General features: G+C 38.8%; 1 protein-coding gene across 2 annotated transcripts in view; it reads left to right on the top strand.

Moving 5' to 3' along the window:
* The window catches only part of LOC146645351 (metabotropic glutamate receptor 4-like), a 226,903-nt gene that overhangs the window by 65,834 nt on the left and 146,706 nt on the right, over window positions 1–14,363 (top strand). The window lies entirely within an intron of this gene.

The following is a 14,363-nucleotide window of genomic DNA, read 5'->3' as shown; positions in this document are numbered from 1 at the left end:
TAATACTTTAGATAGCCTTTGTGATATTTACACAGACTTTATCTGTTAAAAGAAGATCAGGTCAGTAACACCTGCTGTGACACTGATTTAACTTCTTTTAAGTTCTACCAGCCAGCCGCTAAGGTCAACGAATGTCTCAACAGAAAGAGTAGAAAGGTACATAGTACAATATTCCATCCTAAAGAAGCCTGATTGGTGTCAAAGAATGAGACTCCAAATTCTCCAAAGTACTGGAGTGACTTCTTCTTTTTCTGGTGCCATGCTAAAATCTGTCACAAAACCTTGTAATTATTGTACCCACTGAGCAATATGAAGTTGGTGACACAGCTCACACAGGAACTGTGTTACTGCACAGCAAGGCAGAGGAAAGCAGTCAACACAGCTTGGTGAGTACAAAGCCCCAACAGCCTACGACATGTGTCAACATCAGTTCAGCCTGTACAGGACTCCATTTTTTACGAGTCGATATGAGATGTTACCACAGCGCTCGTCATCATCTTTTCTGCTCAAGCCAAAACATAACAACTATGAGACATTTCTTAGCAGAGAGCACAAACACTGAAAAGCAAGAGCTGAAATACACCAACACATGCACCTTTAAACTTCATGCAGAGGGCAAGATGGCAAGCACAAAGACACCAGACGCAGTTTTCAAGACGTAGCTAAGATGTGTATCCAGGGAGGCCAAAAAGCCTCCAATGACTGCTGCACCTCATGCTGCTCTACAGCTCTCCAATAGCAAATTTCCCACCAAACAAGGCTGCCAGGACTCCTTGTGGAGGGCGCACGAACTGCCAGAGGAGGGCCTGTCCACTCACAGGCTTGTGAGACATCTTCACACAGCTAATTGGCAAGCTTGTGTTTGGACAGGAGTTTGCCAGTGAGATGTTGTGTGTTCCAAATTGCATGCCAAATCCTGTTGTGGGAATAAATTATTTTGCCTTTTCCTTTTTTCCTCCTCTAAAGGGCATAGAGCTGCACCATCCAAAACACAGTGTTCTTGGGCAAAGAGTTTCCTCTGAGTGTAGTGCAACTCATATTTTTGATAGGTCTTGGATGGGCTGGGGTGGACAAATTATTTACCCTAGAGGCTCAAGCCAGAATAAGCAGCAATCCTTTTTGACGGACAATGGCCTTAAAGGTATCTGCCCAGTGGGCTCGAACAGCCTCCTTGACAGGGCCTTGAGAATGACTTGGCAAATCCCTCTAAGGGGCAGAGGAGAACACTACAGAATGCTGCTAGTGCACTTCAAGTAGCAAACACTATACAATATTTCAAGAGATGGCTGATAAAAACAACCTTTTTACAGAAAAATCATTGCAAAGATAATAAGACATACACTTTGATATTTGAAAAAGACAAACACGTCTATAACAAAGGCAGCTGGAAGCAGAGCAGTGGACATATTACAGAGTTTGTATATTGTATTTTACTGTATTTTCCTACACAAGGAAGTTATCTTTAAATGCTCACACAAGCACTGAATGGCCAAATCCACTTTTATGTGCATTCCTAGAATCTCCAGTCTGTCCTTGACATGGTGCATGTAATGTGAGGTATTGGGAGCAGCTATCAGCTGAGCATGTTATGTATATCACAGTGCTGACGCTGAATTACCATGACCTACTCTAGTGCAGCTCTCTGTTATGGCAGTAGAACCAAATGGGAAGAGAGAAAGCTTTTAGGTAATGGAACACATGTGAATGCGTCAGCCTTCAATAGTCATCGACTAACAGGCAAAAAAAACAAGGAGGTCTTCTATCACTGCATTTCCTGCTTTATTTAAAAAAAAAACCATGGGAAGTAAACAGGCTGATCATAGGGCTGCTACTTCATAGAAAAGGAAACAGAGTGCAGATAAGTAACGAATTGATTGATTTGATTTGTTTGTAATCCTTTTACATGTTGGATCATCTCTGATCAATTATAGGGACAATTATTACTATTATTATTATTTTTGTATTCACCTTAAATATGGCAGATAGTTAAGCACACTGAAAGACAGTCTGGAAAATAGGCACTGATCAGTGTGACTGAATTAGAAATATATATATATATCTATATATAGCTATATAGATATATATAACAGACACAACAGGTAAATATGGTTTTCCCCTTGGGTTGTGTTTCTGTCTTTGATGATGCTTATCCCCCCACCAAATGCTTTATAGGAGCTGCAAAAAAGAAAAAAAAGAAAAGTTAGTTTCAATAATAGTGGCAAAGCTTCTTAAGGTTTTTTGTTAAATATATTCCTGTGTATAGTATTTCAAATATATATTGTTGAGAACTGGGAAGACTTAAAAGCCTTTAATCAACTTATCTTCTATTTTGTACTTGACAGGCGGAACAAATTTTTATGAATCATACTGATAGAGAAACAGGAAGCCATGGAAATGTGATTTGTAGGGGGCCCAGAAGTGGCCCCAGGTGAAAAAAAATAACACAGGGTTTAATATTTTGAAAAAATATTAACACTACACCAGATCACAAAATGGTTTTGCATATATACTCATGTGTCTCTCTCTCTCTTTCTCGATATATATATATATATATATATATATATATATATATATATAATTATTTTTTTTTAATTTATTTATTTATTTAGGATTCAATGTTTGTGTTTAATACTTAAATGATTTTAGCAGGATGTTCCTATTTTGCTTAGGTTCGCTCCATCATATCCACCATCCTCTTTAATACTCCCCTGCAGTATATTACTTGATTCCTCTGTTAACTGATGTTTAGCTAAATATAGCAAGTTATAGTATAATAAAACAGTTGATCTGAATTTTAGTGTATTTGTCTGCGTAAATAATACAGGTGTACCTTGCTCCAAGGTACTACTACTGTGGCTAAAAAAAGAAAAGAAAAAAGAACCTATAATGTTTAGAGCCCCTACCATGCTTTAAGGCAAAGTACAGCAATTTAAGAAACACTGGTTTTCATGTTCTCGTAGTGCCAGTGGAAAAGAAAACCCCTAAAAAATAATCTCATTGCCTGAAAGTTGTTCAAAGGCATTGTGTGGGACATGCAGGCAATAATTAATTAAGGCAGATGTGGACAAATCAGTTTGTGGGATTGTAGTTAAAAACAGGTGCAGAAACAGTATGTATGTAACATGTAACAACATGTATGTATGCCATAGGCTGGTTGTTCTATTAAAAACCTGCAACTATAAACTTTCATCATAGCTTTTTCGAACAAATACTATTTGCATTTTAAACTGTTGAAAATCAGGGTGTAAAAGTTATTGAGGTCCATCGGAAGCCACTCTCTTTCTTCCTTTAAGGATATAGACTACTGGTAAGTAAAGCTAACGTATTACTTTCGCACAGCACTGCTCGTCACATTCAGACTGTTTTTCTCCATCATTAACGTCACATAAAAACACAAGTGGGGCTCCTTTGTGTGGTAAGGAAGGTTCCACATCACCATTTCTGCTGACAAACACTCGGTGTAGCTTCTTTCAGCTTATGTCTTTTATGTTCACCTGAGAGGTTGGGCTGAAGCTGAATGATGATGCTGATGAGTCCCTTTGACCTCCAGTACATCGTACATTGGTGTATGAGTGATCATTTCAGAAGCTACTTTCGGCTTTATGTGTAACTCAAGTTATTTCATTGCGTTCTCCTAATAATTTGATTGACAGGGCACACAAATGAAAGAATGCAAACTCAACATATTGGAACCAGTGCTGCTTGCAATCTTGATCACTGCAATTGTTTCTCAGCTCGTTGCTTATGGGTTTTTCCTTATCCTCCTTAGTGGAGGAGTGGCTGAGGGTGTAGTGTTTGCTCAGCACTTCAGAGCAGCCAGGATTCCGTCCCCATGGTGCTCCATGAATATTTTACTATATTGTTACGTAATTTACGCCCAGGGATTGGGGTTGAAAGCTCTCTCTATTCATTCCCTCATCACTGGGTCTAGCTCTTGGTGTGTTTTCATTTTTCGGGTCTTTATAAGCAGGAGCAAAGTGCACCAGCACTTGAAATAATTAGTGGTTGGTTGCTTATGATACTCAAGATAGACTGTGTGTAATTAAAGCCCCAGGCTTTTAATTGTATCTCTTATACATCATGGAAAACAGCCCCACTGACTGGCTTGAGGAATATAGTTGCTGCAGTCAGAGAGTGCAGGAGCATGCACCTTGTTTCACGTATAGAAGCTGACTTGCTGAGACAATCATAAGCTTTTAGACAAAGAGGGGGAAGCTCTCTAAATTAGGTACAAGCAAGCACAGTCAGTCTGGAGTACTTTCCATGGTGGAGATGTGAGTTTGGAACAGTGGAGACAGATGGAAGGAAGAGAGCAGAGGCGTTAGCTGTGTATACTGCGAAAGCAGCTCAAAGAAGAAGGTTATCTACTGACAGGTGACAAATCAAAGGAATAACCGGAATCCTTGACCCTTTTAGTGAGGGGATCTGATGATTTTTATATTGTGTGGGGCATTTTCCTTGAATAGTTTGAATCACCATAAATCAGTTTAAACCGACGGATCATTGCTATTTGTTGAGTTATTGGGAAGTATCATTAAGGGAGTGACCTTTGTCAGTATAACTATGACCCAATCCATAGAATGCACAGGTGTCACTAAATGGTTTACTGATGGGAAATGCTTTTCACCAGTTTCTTAGAAAGCACTCTTCACCATCATTAGCAAAACATCAAACGATAGAATATCTTTTGGAAGGATGGTGGTCCATTCCTTAAGCAGAGTTCAGTCGACATACTTGACAAAAATCAGTACCAGGCAAACTCAAGCTGCTACTAAAATATTTTATGTTGGTTTTTCCTGTAATTTGTCATCCTTCTGCAGCTGCCTGTTGTGCTGTCTGTGAAGCAGAGACCTTGCATCCGCCTCTCTCCTCCCTCATTAGAGGCAGAGCCCCTCAGGCACAGTGCCTTACTCCTCCTCAGCATTTCACTGTTGAGACAGGGCTCTTATTGGATTACCCAATCAGCCCACAGTGACGATAGGCTGAAAGCTTTAAAGGATCTCAAAAATCTGCACGTGCTTTTTACTTTCTCTTGTTAATGGCCCGTCCATTCATCCAGACATTAATGTATATATTATTTATTAATGTCACTGTCGGACCTGAATAAAAATGGCATTAAAAAAATCGGTATTGTATGTTAATAATGGATTAATCTGTTATGTTAAGACGAGCTGTAAGTGAAAATATTATTTACACATATTTTAGACGAAAAGGAGCGCACACAAATTTAAAGCCTTTATTTGTGCAAAAAGGCTGAGACACCACTATATCATCATCAGTCACACTGGAGACCATAGCAAACCATTTGTGACAATCCATACCTGAAGGGTATAAAGCAAGTTCAACAAAGCCAGGCTTTCTTTGTGTCAGCTGGGTTGATAAAAAACGTTGACCCCATCGAAAGATAATTGGTATCACAGTGGTGGTTATAAACCCAGGCTTTCTGCTTTTGCCTCTGTGTGCGCTCACATAAAAGAGCGTTTTACATGTCATTTGACTCTTTGTCTGCCCAAAATCAAGCTGAGCACTGCCTACTCCAATCATAGACATTATTAGGAACAGGTGATATTCATCTATGAAAACAGTAAAAAAAAAAAACCAAAAAAAAAACCCCAGTGTGCAACAAATAAGACAAATTGGTAATGCTGCAGAAAATCATGTGAATCATGTGATCATCACAACATATTAGTACAGCAAAGAATCTATATTGCACTAAAAGAATATGATAAATTCTATTCTAAATAAAAGCTTCAGTAAAAATATGGCGCCTCTAGCAGCTCTTAAAGTGAAACATTTAATAATAAGCTGTTCTCCACCAGGTTACATGTTCAGCCTTAGTTACTATGGTGATCACACCAGGTAAAAAGAGAGCCATCTTTTTGACACACTGAAAACTCTCACTTAAGTTCAACAGCTTGATAACTAATCCATCTTTTTTGTAGGACGTCCTTCTGGTGTACTGTTCAGTTATCATTGTATAATTGGTTAAACAGGAAATTGAATGTATTAATAATAATAAATCTCCAGGAGAGAGTAACTGTGAAACATCAGCCTGTTTGAATCAGTGTACTCCACCTTCTTTCCTCCTTTGACAGTTTGACCTATAGCGTTGAGAAGCACCTGATTCTGCTTCATTGCCACTGGACATATTTTGCTATTTAGTTAGTAAATGCTCCATAAAATTGCTATTTTTTTTCTTGGGAGGACAAGATGTGACTGTTATGAAGTTTTCCTTTATAGCATGGTGACCTTTCTGTGAGGGTTTATCACTACAACTTACCCATTTCACATTACCAAAGCCATTTGACCCACTGCTCAAATAACACAATGATTAGGGAAACATAGGATGTCTCTAACTTGATGGACAAGATGACTCTCTCAGCGCTTGATGGTTTTATAATGAGAATGGTTTAAATGCCTGAAATTAATGGGAACCTTGGTGTAATAAGTCATCCCACAAAATAATAGTGGTATGGCTACATGTGACACTTTGACTTGTCAGTGCTTTATTTCGCGGGCAGCCTCAGGTGTGCCTTGACAAATTCCCTGAGGCTCAACATCCTGGAACTAGGTGATGATTAAGAAGAGAAGGCTTTGAACACGAGAACTCATTCTGACTAAACTCGCTCTCATGCACCTCCGAGGGTAATTTGGTGCACAACACAGTATATTCGCTTATTCACGCGGCCCTTTTCCTTGAAATCCACACATCCGCATCCAGCAAATCTCATGCACTAATTCGATGCATCCGTAAACTCTAACCAACACAAACCAAAAGAAAGGTGAATTGCCTTAAAAACAAACAGGAAGCAATGTTTCTGAATGTGTTCAAAGACCAGTGAGCTTTCCATGTTTTCTTTTTTTGCACACCCTTCAACTTGGCTTTTACAACTGGGCAAATCAAATCTGTGAAGCCGTCTTTCTTGACCCCAGATTGCAGACGTCCACCATCCACCATGCTCTAACAACAGAGGAGCAGCTCCTTTAGTTCGGGATTAGTTCCAACTCAACTCACTTTGTTCACCCAAGCCCAAGCGGTCAATTCCCAGGACATTCATGAGTGAAGGCTGCCCAGAACCTTGTGTTTTATTCCTGGCAGTATTTTATCCCCGTCCTCCTGCTGTTTGAAAATCCCTCTGCAGGAAACACGAACCACCGCTGGTAATCACAGAGCACAGTGACAAAAAAGCTACTGTGTGGCTGTCTGTTCTTGTGCATTTTTTTTTGGTGATATGTTAGGTTTCACTCAAATTAATTACTCTCCTTTAATTAGTGTGCACCAGCAGACCTACTGAGGAAATAACAGCAGGAGGAGGGAAAAAAATGCTGTTTCTTTTTTAAATGTATCATTTTATTCTGCTGAGCACTGCTGAAAAAAAATCCAGAAGCCAAGACTGACAATGAAAAGCGCAATATAAATACCAGCGGGGTTTGCTTATGTTCTCCGTGTTAGAACTGTCACCATACCTTAGTGGTTGCAAAATCCCGATTTCTAGCTTTTTTATGTGTCTGTTCCCTGCTCTGGCTTTTCTATAAAAGTTTACAAAACCTCACATCTTCACACAGAGCACCACAAATAGAGCACAGCCATCAAATAGTTTTCTTGAAAAGAGCGTGGGATAAAAGGCTCGGAGCTGTCTCACCTGCATAATCTCACCATCAGCCCACCAGTCCATCACTGTCCTGCTGTGTGAGGCAGCGCTGCTTAAAATTTACTCAGACTTTAACAAAGGTTTAAAGCTACAAAAACGAGAAAACAGAAAATCTTAAGTAACTCAAGCAGCTTTAAATGAAGAGTAATCAATAGCACCATGACAGCTTCCTTATTGATTGTGGGAGAGCAATTTTTTTTAATTATTTTATTTTGAGGAGGCAAAGTGACATTGTCAGCTGCTGAGATATGACTGAACAGAGAGCTCAGTTATTTATTAATTTCAGCACAGCAGCTTCCACGGACTAATAAATATAAAACATATGAGGAAGAAAAGGTCAATATAATAAAATTTTCATAGAGCCACTGTAAAGTTGCCTGAGCTCTTAAAGGAATTGTTCTGTCAGCCTAATGCCAGGCGATATCCTCAGACTACCCTCCAGCAGGGATAGAAAGAAAAAGTTTGGCCGTCTTCAGGCTAAGCAGCTTGGACATCATCCAGCCTTCTAACACATGAGACAACATGGAGCTCCTCGTGAGTCACTGCTGTGTCACACAAAAGGACTCGCTTTCTGTTCAGGGGCAGTTGGGATTTACCATGAAAAGAGTATATTCAAGCTATAATTGAGAAATAAACAGGACTAGGGAAAGTTGTGATTCTGCCTTGTGTCAAGCACTGTCATACTCAAATGACAAGGTGAGGAATCAAAATCTTGAGACATGTTTTTTTTTCTATTTGTACTTTTTCTGCAAAATAGTGTGTTCGATCATTATTTTGCATTAAAGAAAAAAAAAAAACATGGCCTGTGTTTTTTCATGGTGAGTCACTGACATGAGCAAATAGGCTGGTGGTTCATGCAGATGTAGCTGTGCGAAATGAGTTGCTATTATTTTGGTGAAATCCCTGAGAACACGCACCCCAAAACCACGTGTCTTTCTGGCACAAGGCGACTCTACTCCCAATATAGTCACTTTGTCAACGAAAGCCAACTAAATAAAAAGCAATAACACAATAACACCTAAAATTTAATTTGCCATTTAAATTACTCACTGCCCTCTAGCCAGTTGAGTACGGTACCCGTGCCCAGCTGCATGAAGAGGTTTTAGCTCTTACATTAAATCCCATAGCCATCTGAAAGCAGCAGAACTCTTTACTGACAAAATCTACCCAATTCCAGAATGCAGTACCACTACACTTTTGGTAGTATGTTGGCACCAGGCAGTAACTAAGAAAGCCTTTTTGGTTATATCAGCTTTGTGCTGTGCTGAATGTCACTACTCTTTTCCAACTTTCTTTTGGTGACAATCACATTTTATGTTGTATCACCTTGAACAATATGATGTGACCATTTATGGTATTTACAACAACATTATAATTAGAAAATGCTGTCATATAAACAAATCATTAACATATATAACATAATATATATTTCTCTCTAGAGAAACCTCTTCCCATATGTTAAGATGTTGTTGTCGTGTGTGATGAGACCATTGATGTAGCTGGCTAAGCATGAACCACACGAGCCCTTTTATAACAGTGCCCTTCTATGACTGTATTTAATACCAGGTGCCTTGGGAGACACCACCACACTCTCAGCGTATTAATCATGTAATAGTTGTAATAGTGGATATGAAGGTTTATACAGGGAGTGCAGAATTATTAGGCAAATGAGTATTTTGTCCACATCATCCTCTTCATGCATGTTGTCTTACTCCAAGCTGTATAGGCTCGAAAGCCTACTACCAATTAAGCATATTAGGTGATGTGCATCTCTGTAATGAGAAGGGGTGTGGTCTAATGGCATCAACACCCTATATCAGGTGTGCATAATTATTAGGCAACTTCCTTTCCTTTGGCAAAATGGGTCAAAAGAAGGACTTGACAGGCTCAGAAAAGTCAAAAATAGTGAGATATCTTGCAGAGGGATGCAGCAGTCTCAAAATTGAAGCGTGATCATCGAACAATCAAGCATTTCATTTAAAATAGTCAACAGGGTCGCAAGAAGCTTGTGGAAAAACCAAGGTGCAAAATAACTGCCCATGAACTGAGAAAAGTCAAGCGTGCAGCTGCCAAGATGCCACTTGCCACCAGTTTGGCCATATTTCAGAGCTGCAACATCACTGGAGTGCCCAAAAGCACAAGGTGTGCAATACTCAGAGACATGGCCAAGGTAAGAAAGGCTGAAAGACGACCACCACTGAACAAGACACACAAGCTGAAACGTCAAGACTGGGCCAAGAAATGTCTCAAGACTGGTTTTTCTAAGGTTTTATGGACTGATGAAATGAGAGTGAGTCTTGATGGGCCAGATGGATGGGCCCGTGGCTGGATTGGTAAAGGGCAAAGAGCTCCAGTCCGACTCAGGCGCCAGCAAGGTGGAGGTGGAGTACTGGTTTGGGCTGGTATCATCAAAGATGAGCTTGTGGGGCCTGGGAATGGGTTGAGAATGGAGTCAAGCTCAACTCCCAGTCCTACTGCCAGTTTCTGGAAGACACCTTCTTCAAGCAGTGGTACAGGAAGAAGTCTGCATCCTTCAAGAAAAACATGATTTTCATGCAGGACAATGCTCCATCACACACGTCCAAGTACTCCACAGCGTGGCTGGCAAGAAAGGGTATAAAAGAAGAAAAACTAATGACATGGCCACCTTGTTCACCTGATCTGAACCCCATTGAGAACCTGTGGTCCATCATCAAATGTGAGATTTACAAGGAGGGAAAACAGTACACCTCTCTGAACAGTGTCTGGGAGGCTGTGGTTGCTGCTGCACGCAATGTTGATGGTGAACAGATCAAAACACTGACAGAATCCATGGATGGCAGGCTTTTGAGTGTCCTTGCAAAGAAAGGTGGCTATATTGGTCGCTGATTTGTTTTTGTTTTGTTTTTGAATGTCAGAAATGTATATTTGTGAATGTGGAGATGTTATATTGGTTTCACTGGTAAAAATAAATAATTGAAATGGGTATATATTTGTTTTTTGTTAAGTTGCCTAATAATTATGCACAGTAATAGTCACCTGCACACACAGATATCCCCCTAAAATAGCTCAAACTAAAAACAAACTAAAAACTACTTCCAAAAACATTCAGCTTTGATATTAATGAGTTTTTTGGGTTCATTGAGAACATGGTTGTTGTTCAATAATAAAATTATTCCTCAAAAATACAACTTGCCTAATAATTCTGCACTCCCTGTATATTCACTATAATCCATCAAACAAGCTGTCACTCATATTTGTTATGAGAAAATAGGAAGTATGCGTATGAGCCTGGTTGCCTTAGTAGCTGTGCACTGAACATATTTAGCTTCACATGGTGTGTAATTAAAGTTAATTAGAAAGCTATGCATGTTTTCCTTACAAGCAAAACCAACATGGTGGCCTTTCTGAGTGTGATTAGCATGCTCTACCAATGCCTTTGTTTGTTTCTTTTTCTTTAACAAGAGCTCAAGTTTATTTTGCCATGCTAGGCTTAACACACAAATACTCATCTTGTGAACTTGTACAATTATCTCCATTATATTACATGTAGAAAAAAAATGTAAATTATTACAACAATTTTACTTGATCCAGAGACTTTTTTTCCCAACACAGCAGGCTAGTGTGATCAGTTGGCATTGATTAGCTCCAGAAAATTTGTTATGGGAAAGAGAGGTCATTTTTCAGATCCATGCCAAGAGAAGCAATTAAGGGGTTGTTTTGCTGACAAAATAGTGATAGATGCAAACCGAGCAGACACAGAACAGCACGACTTAGATGTTTTTAGTGACTGTGACAGCTGATATTTATTTATGCTAACAGGCAAAAATGGAATAAGGATAAACGAAAGTATTGGGAAAAATATACTGGCAGTACACTACTCATCTGTTCAGCTTCTTAAAGCTGTTTAAAAACAGTTTTACTCCTTGGGTCTTGGTTTCTAAAGCTCTAGCATGCATGTCTAATGTTCTTACACCAGATGGTCGCACTAGTCTCATGAATTTGATTATGTTTCTCTTATACTGTGATACCCTCAAATATTGTCAGTGCAAAGGTGGATCGCTATCGTCTAGGAAAAAATGCATTATTTACATGATTTTACAGTGGTTCTCATTTTATGAAATCAGCTGATATCTAAAATTAGTGTACAAAGTAGCTGTAAATATAGCCAAAGATAGACGCTCTCCAAATATTTACACACATTCGGATTACCAGCTGGCACATGAGGATCAATTCTCATTTACAGGCTAATTATCGTCTCAAGAGCTTCCTCACTCAGTAAAAACAGAATAAATCCTTACAGACTAGCTGTCTGTTTGTCACCATCATCACCTTGTTTCTTTAACCTTCAGTCATTAAGCTATCAAAATTTGATGGCCTTCCATTACAATCCGGCACCTGGATATTGACCCACTGTTGTCAAGCTGGTGTGACAACATGCCTCATTTACTCACATATTTATCTTGTACGTCTTTGGCTAAAAGCTGCCATGGAGAAAAAGGAGGTTCCACAGTAGTAGGGTATATTTACTTTTTCATACCCTGCTTCTGTATTTTGGTTATATGTGGCTGTCAGGTTGTATTTACCAAGTTTTCTGATGTGGTAACGACCAGATAGTCCTGATACCTCACAGGACTATCTGACAGTACTAAATTGAAACAGATTGCTGTTATTTCTTTTTAAATTTGAATAAGAATGTATATATATATTTTTTAATATTAAACTTATGTCAACTTATGTCACATTTTCAAGCCCAATGTTAATAACTGTGCAAAACACATTTTCAATATGATAACACCTTATTGTCTCACCCTGTCTTTATTAAATTACATAACAATGACAAACATCTTTGTCCCTTGAGGCCAGCTTCCTAACCCGTGTGCTTTATTATGAAGCGGTTCACCAGAAAACATTTATTCTATAGCTCAGTGTACGACTGGATCTGTTCTTATATGATCTGTCTGTGACGGAAGCAGGCTCTTCCCATATAGTTGCGTTTCTTCAGTTCTGACAGAAACACTAATAAGAATATTCATATGAAGGAAAAACAGTCATCTCTCATGAGGCTTTTCATCCACAGATTCTTTATGAAATGTGGTTCTGAGGCACCAGTGTTTTCCATTTCATGTTAAAGCATTGTTTTGTATCCTCAGGTGCTTTGTGTTAGTCACTGCTTTTCTGTCTTATATTATACCATTTGTTGCAGTTAAATATGCAGTTTGCCCCATGATGCAAGATATCTTGTAGGTCACCTTATCTAATCTTAGTTTTACTACATTACAGATATAGATGACAGTTTTGCACTCATGGCTCACTCTGAAATATGTAAGTGCTTTATCTGTGCCTAAGTGATATGAGTTGCAATCTAAGATAGGTAATTGTTCCTATAACTAGACATTGTTTGTGGTTACAATACTTAGAATACGCTTTTCTGTAAAATGAGATAAAACATTTTTAAAAAAGTACTGCCAAATAGCAAAATAAATTAAGTATGGAAACCTTTCGACAGGTAATCAAGTGTCATTATTCTACAGCAAAAATGGCATTTGGGTTGAATGATTGATTGCAACAAGGTATATGCAGCTGCATTGAAAACCTTGCAGTTCACTTGGAGATTGCCATGTTTGCCCAGAAGATTTTGACTTGTCTGCAAACATCTGCCAGCTACTCACTCAAGTGATACATTTTTTTTTTTTGGAAGCTATATCTCCTTTTTTAAGTTTCACTACTGTTTTTTGGTTAGTTAGAGAATATTGGCAGATAAGTTGATGCCTTCTCTGCAGTACAGAAAGACATTATTGCTATGCAACAAGTAGAAACCTCCAGCAATCACTCGCCAACCAATCAGGGAATACGCATTTTCCCCTAGCAACCAGAGTTTGCCAGGGGGCTTTTAACCAGTCTCTCAACCTATGTGACTGACGCTTATATTCATTTAAATTTAAACACAATGACATAATAATTTAAATTAAATGATGACATTGAAATTAGTTAATTAGTTTGCCATTTGAAGATAAACAACTAACAGTGTTTTTTTCTGTTACTTACTGCAATTATGCAAAAAGCAAGCTTTTTTGTATTATCAAACATGTTCACCTATATATTACATAAATACAAAACAGTTTTGGTAGTTAAAATTATCATTGCATATTATAATTCTGTCACTGCATAACATTTAATTGATTTCACTTTGAGTTTCTGCCTGTTTGCACGTGACTTTTGCAGGTTATACAGATTTGACTGCAGAGGCAACTGGGGTCATTGTGAAGGATGCTGCAGCTACACAACTCAAGCTGGTTTTAGTGCCTTCATATACCTTGATATCATCTCAGGGCAGAGATCTCTAACCCACTGAACTCCTCAATAAAACTCAAGACATAAACTGAGGCACGAGACATGGCCTCTGTTATGAGCCACTGGAAGCTCACAACAGTGCTGATTTGTAGTAAATGAAATGTCAACAGAGCAGCAGTTTAATCCCATTAACAAAGTCACTTTCCTTATTTTGTCATACATGCCTTTCCAAATGCGGAAGAGGATTTACTACATTTAATAATACAACTTGGTGTCTTTCGTTTGACCCTGGATTTACTGTAGTCGTTGTCTCAATGACATTGCAATGTCAAGAGTACAGATGGTAAATCCACAATATCCCATTGACCCCTGCTGGAGTGTCACCATTACTTAAAACCTGAAGAGTATTGACATGGAGATGAATATAGTGGGTGGGTG

This window comes from Rhamphochromis longiceps, linkage group LG20 (assembly GCF_057381845.1).
Source record: "Rhamphochromis longiceps isolate RC_006_pf linkage group LG20, R_longiceps_female_GT1.1, whole genome shotgun sequence".
Taxonomy (NCBI): domain Eukaryota; kingdom Metazoa; phylum Chordata; class Actinopteri; order Cichliformes; family Cichlidae; genus Rhamphochromis; species Rhamphochromis longiceps.
The sequence above is the reverse complement of the archived record's forward strand: the minus strand, read 5'-3'. Positions and strand labels throughout refer to the sequence as shown.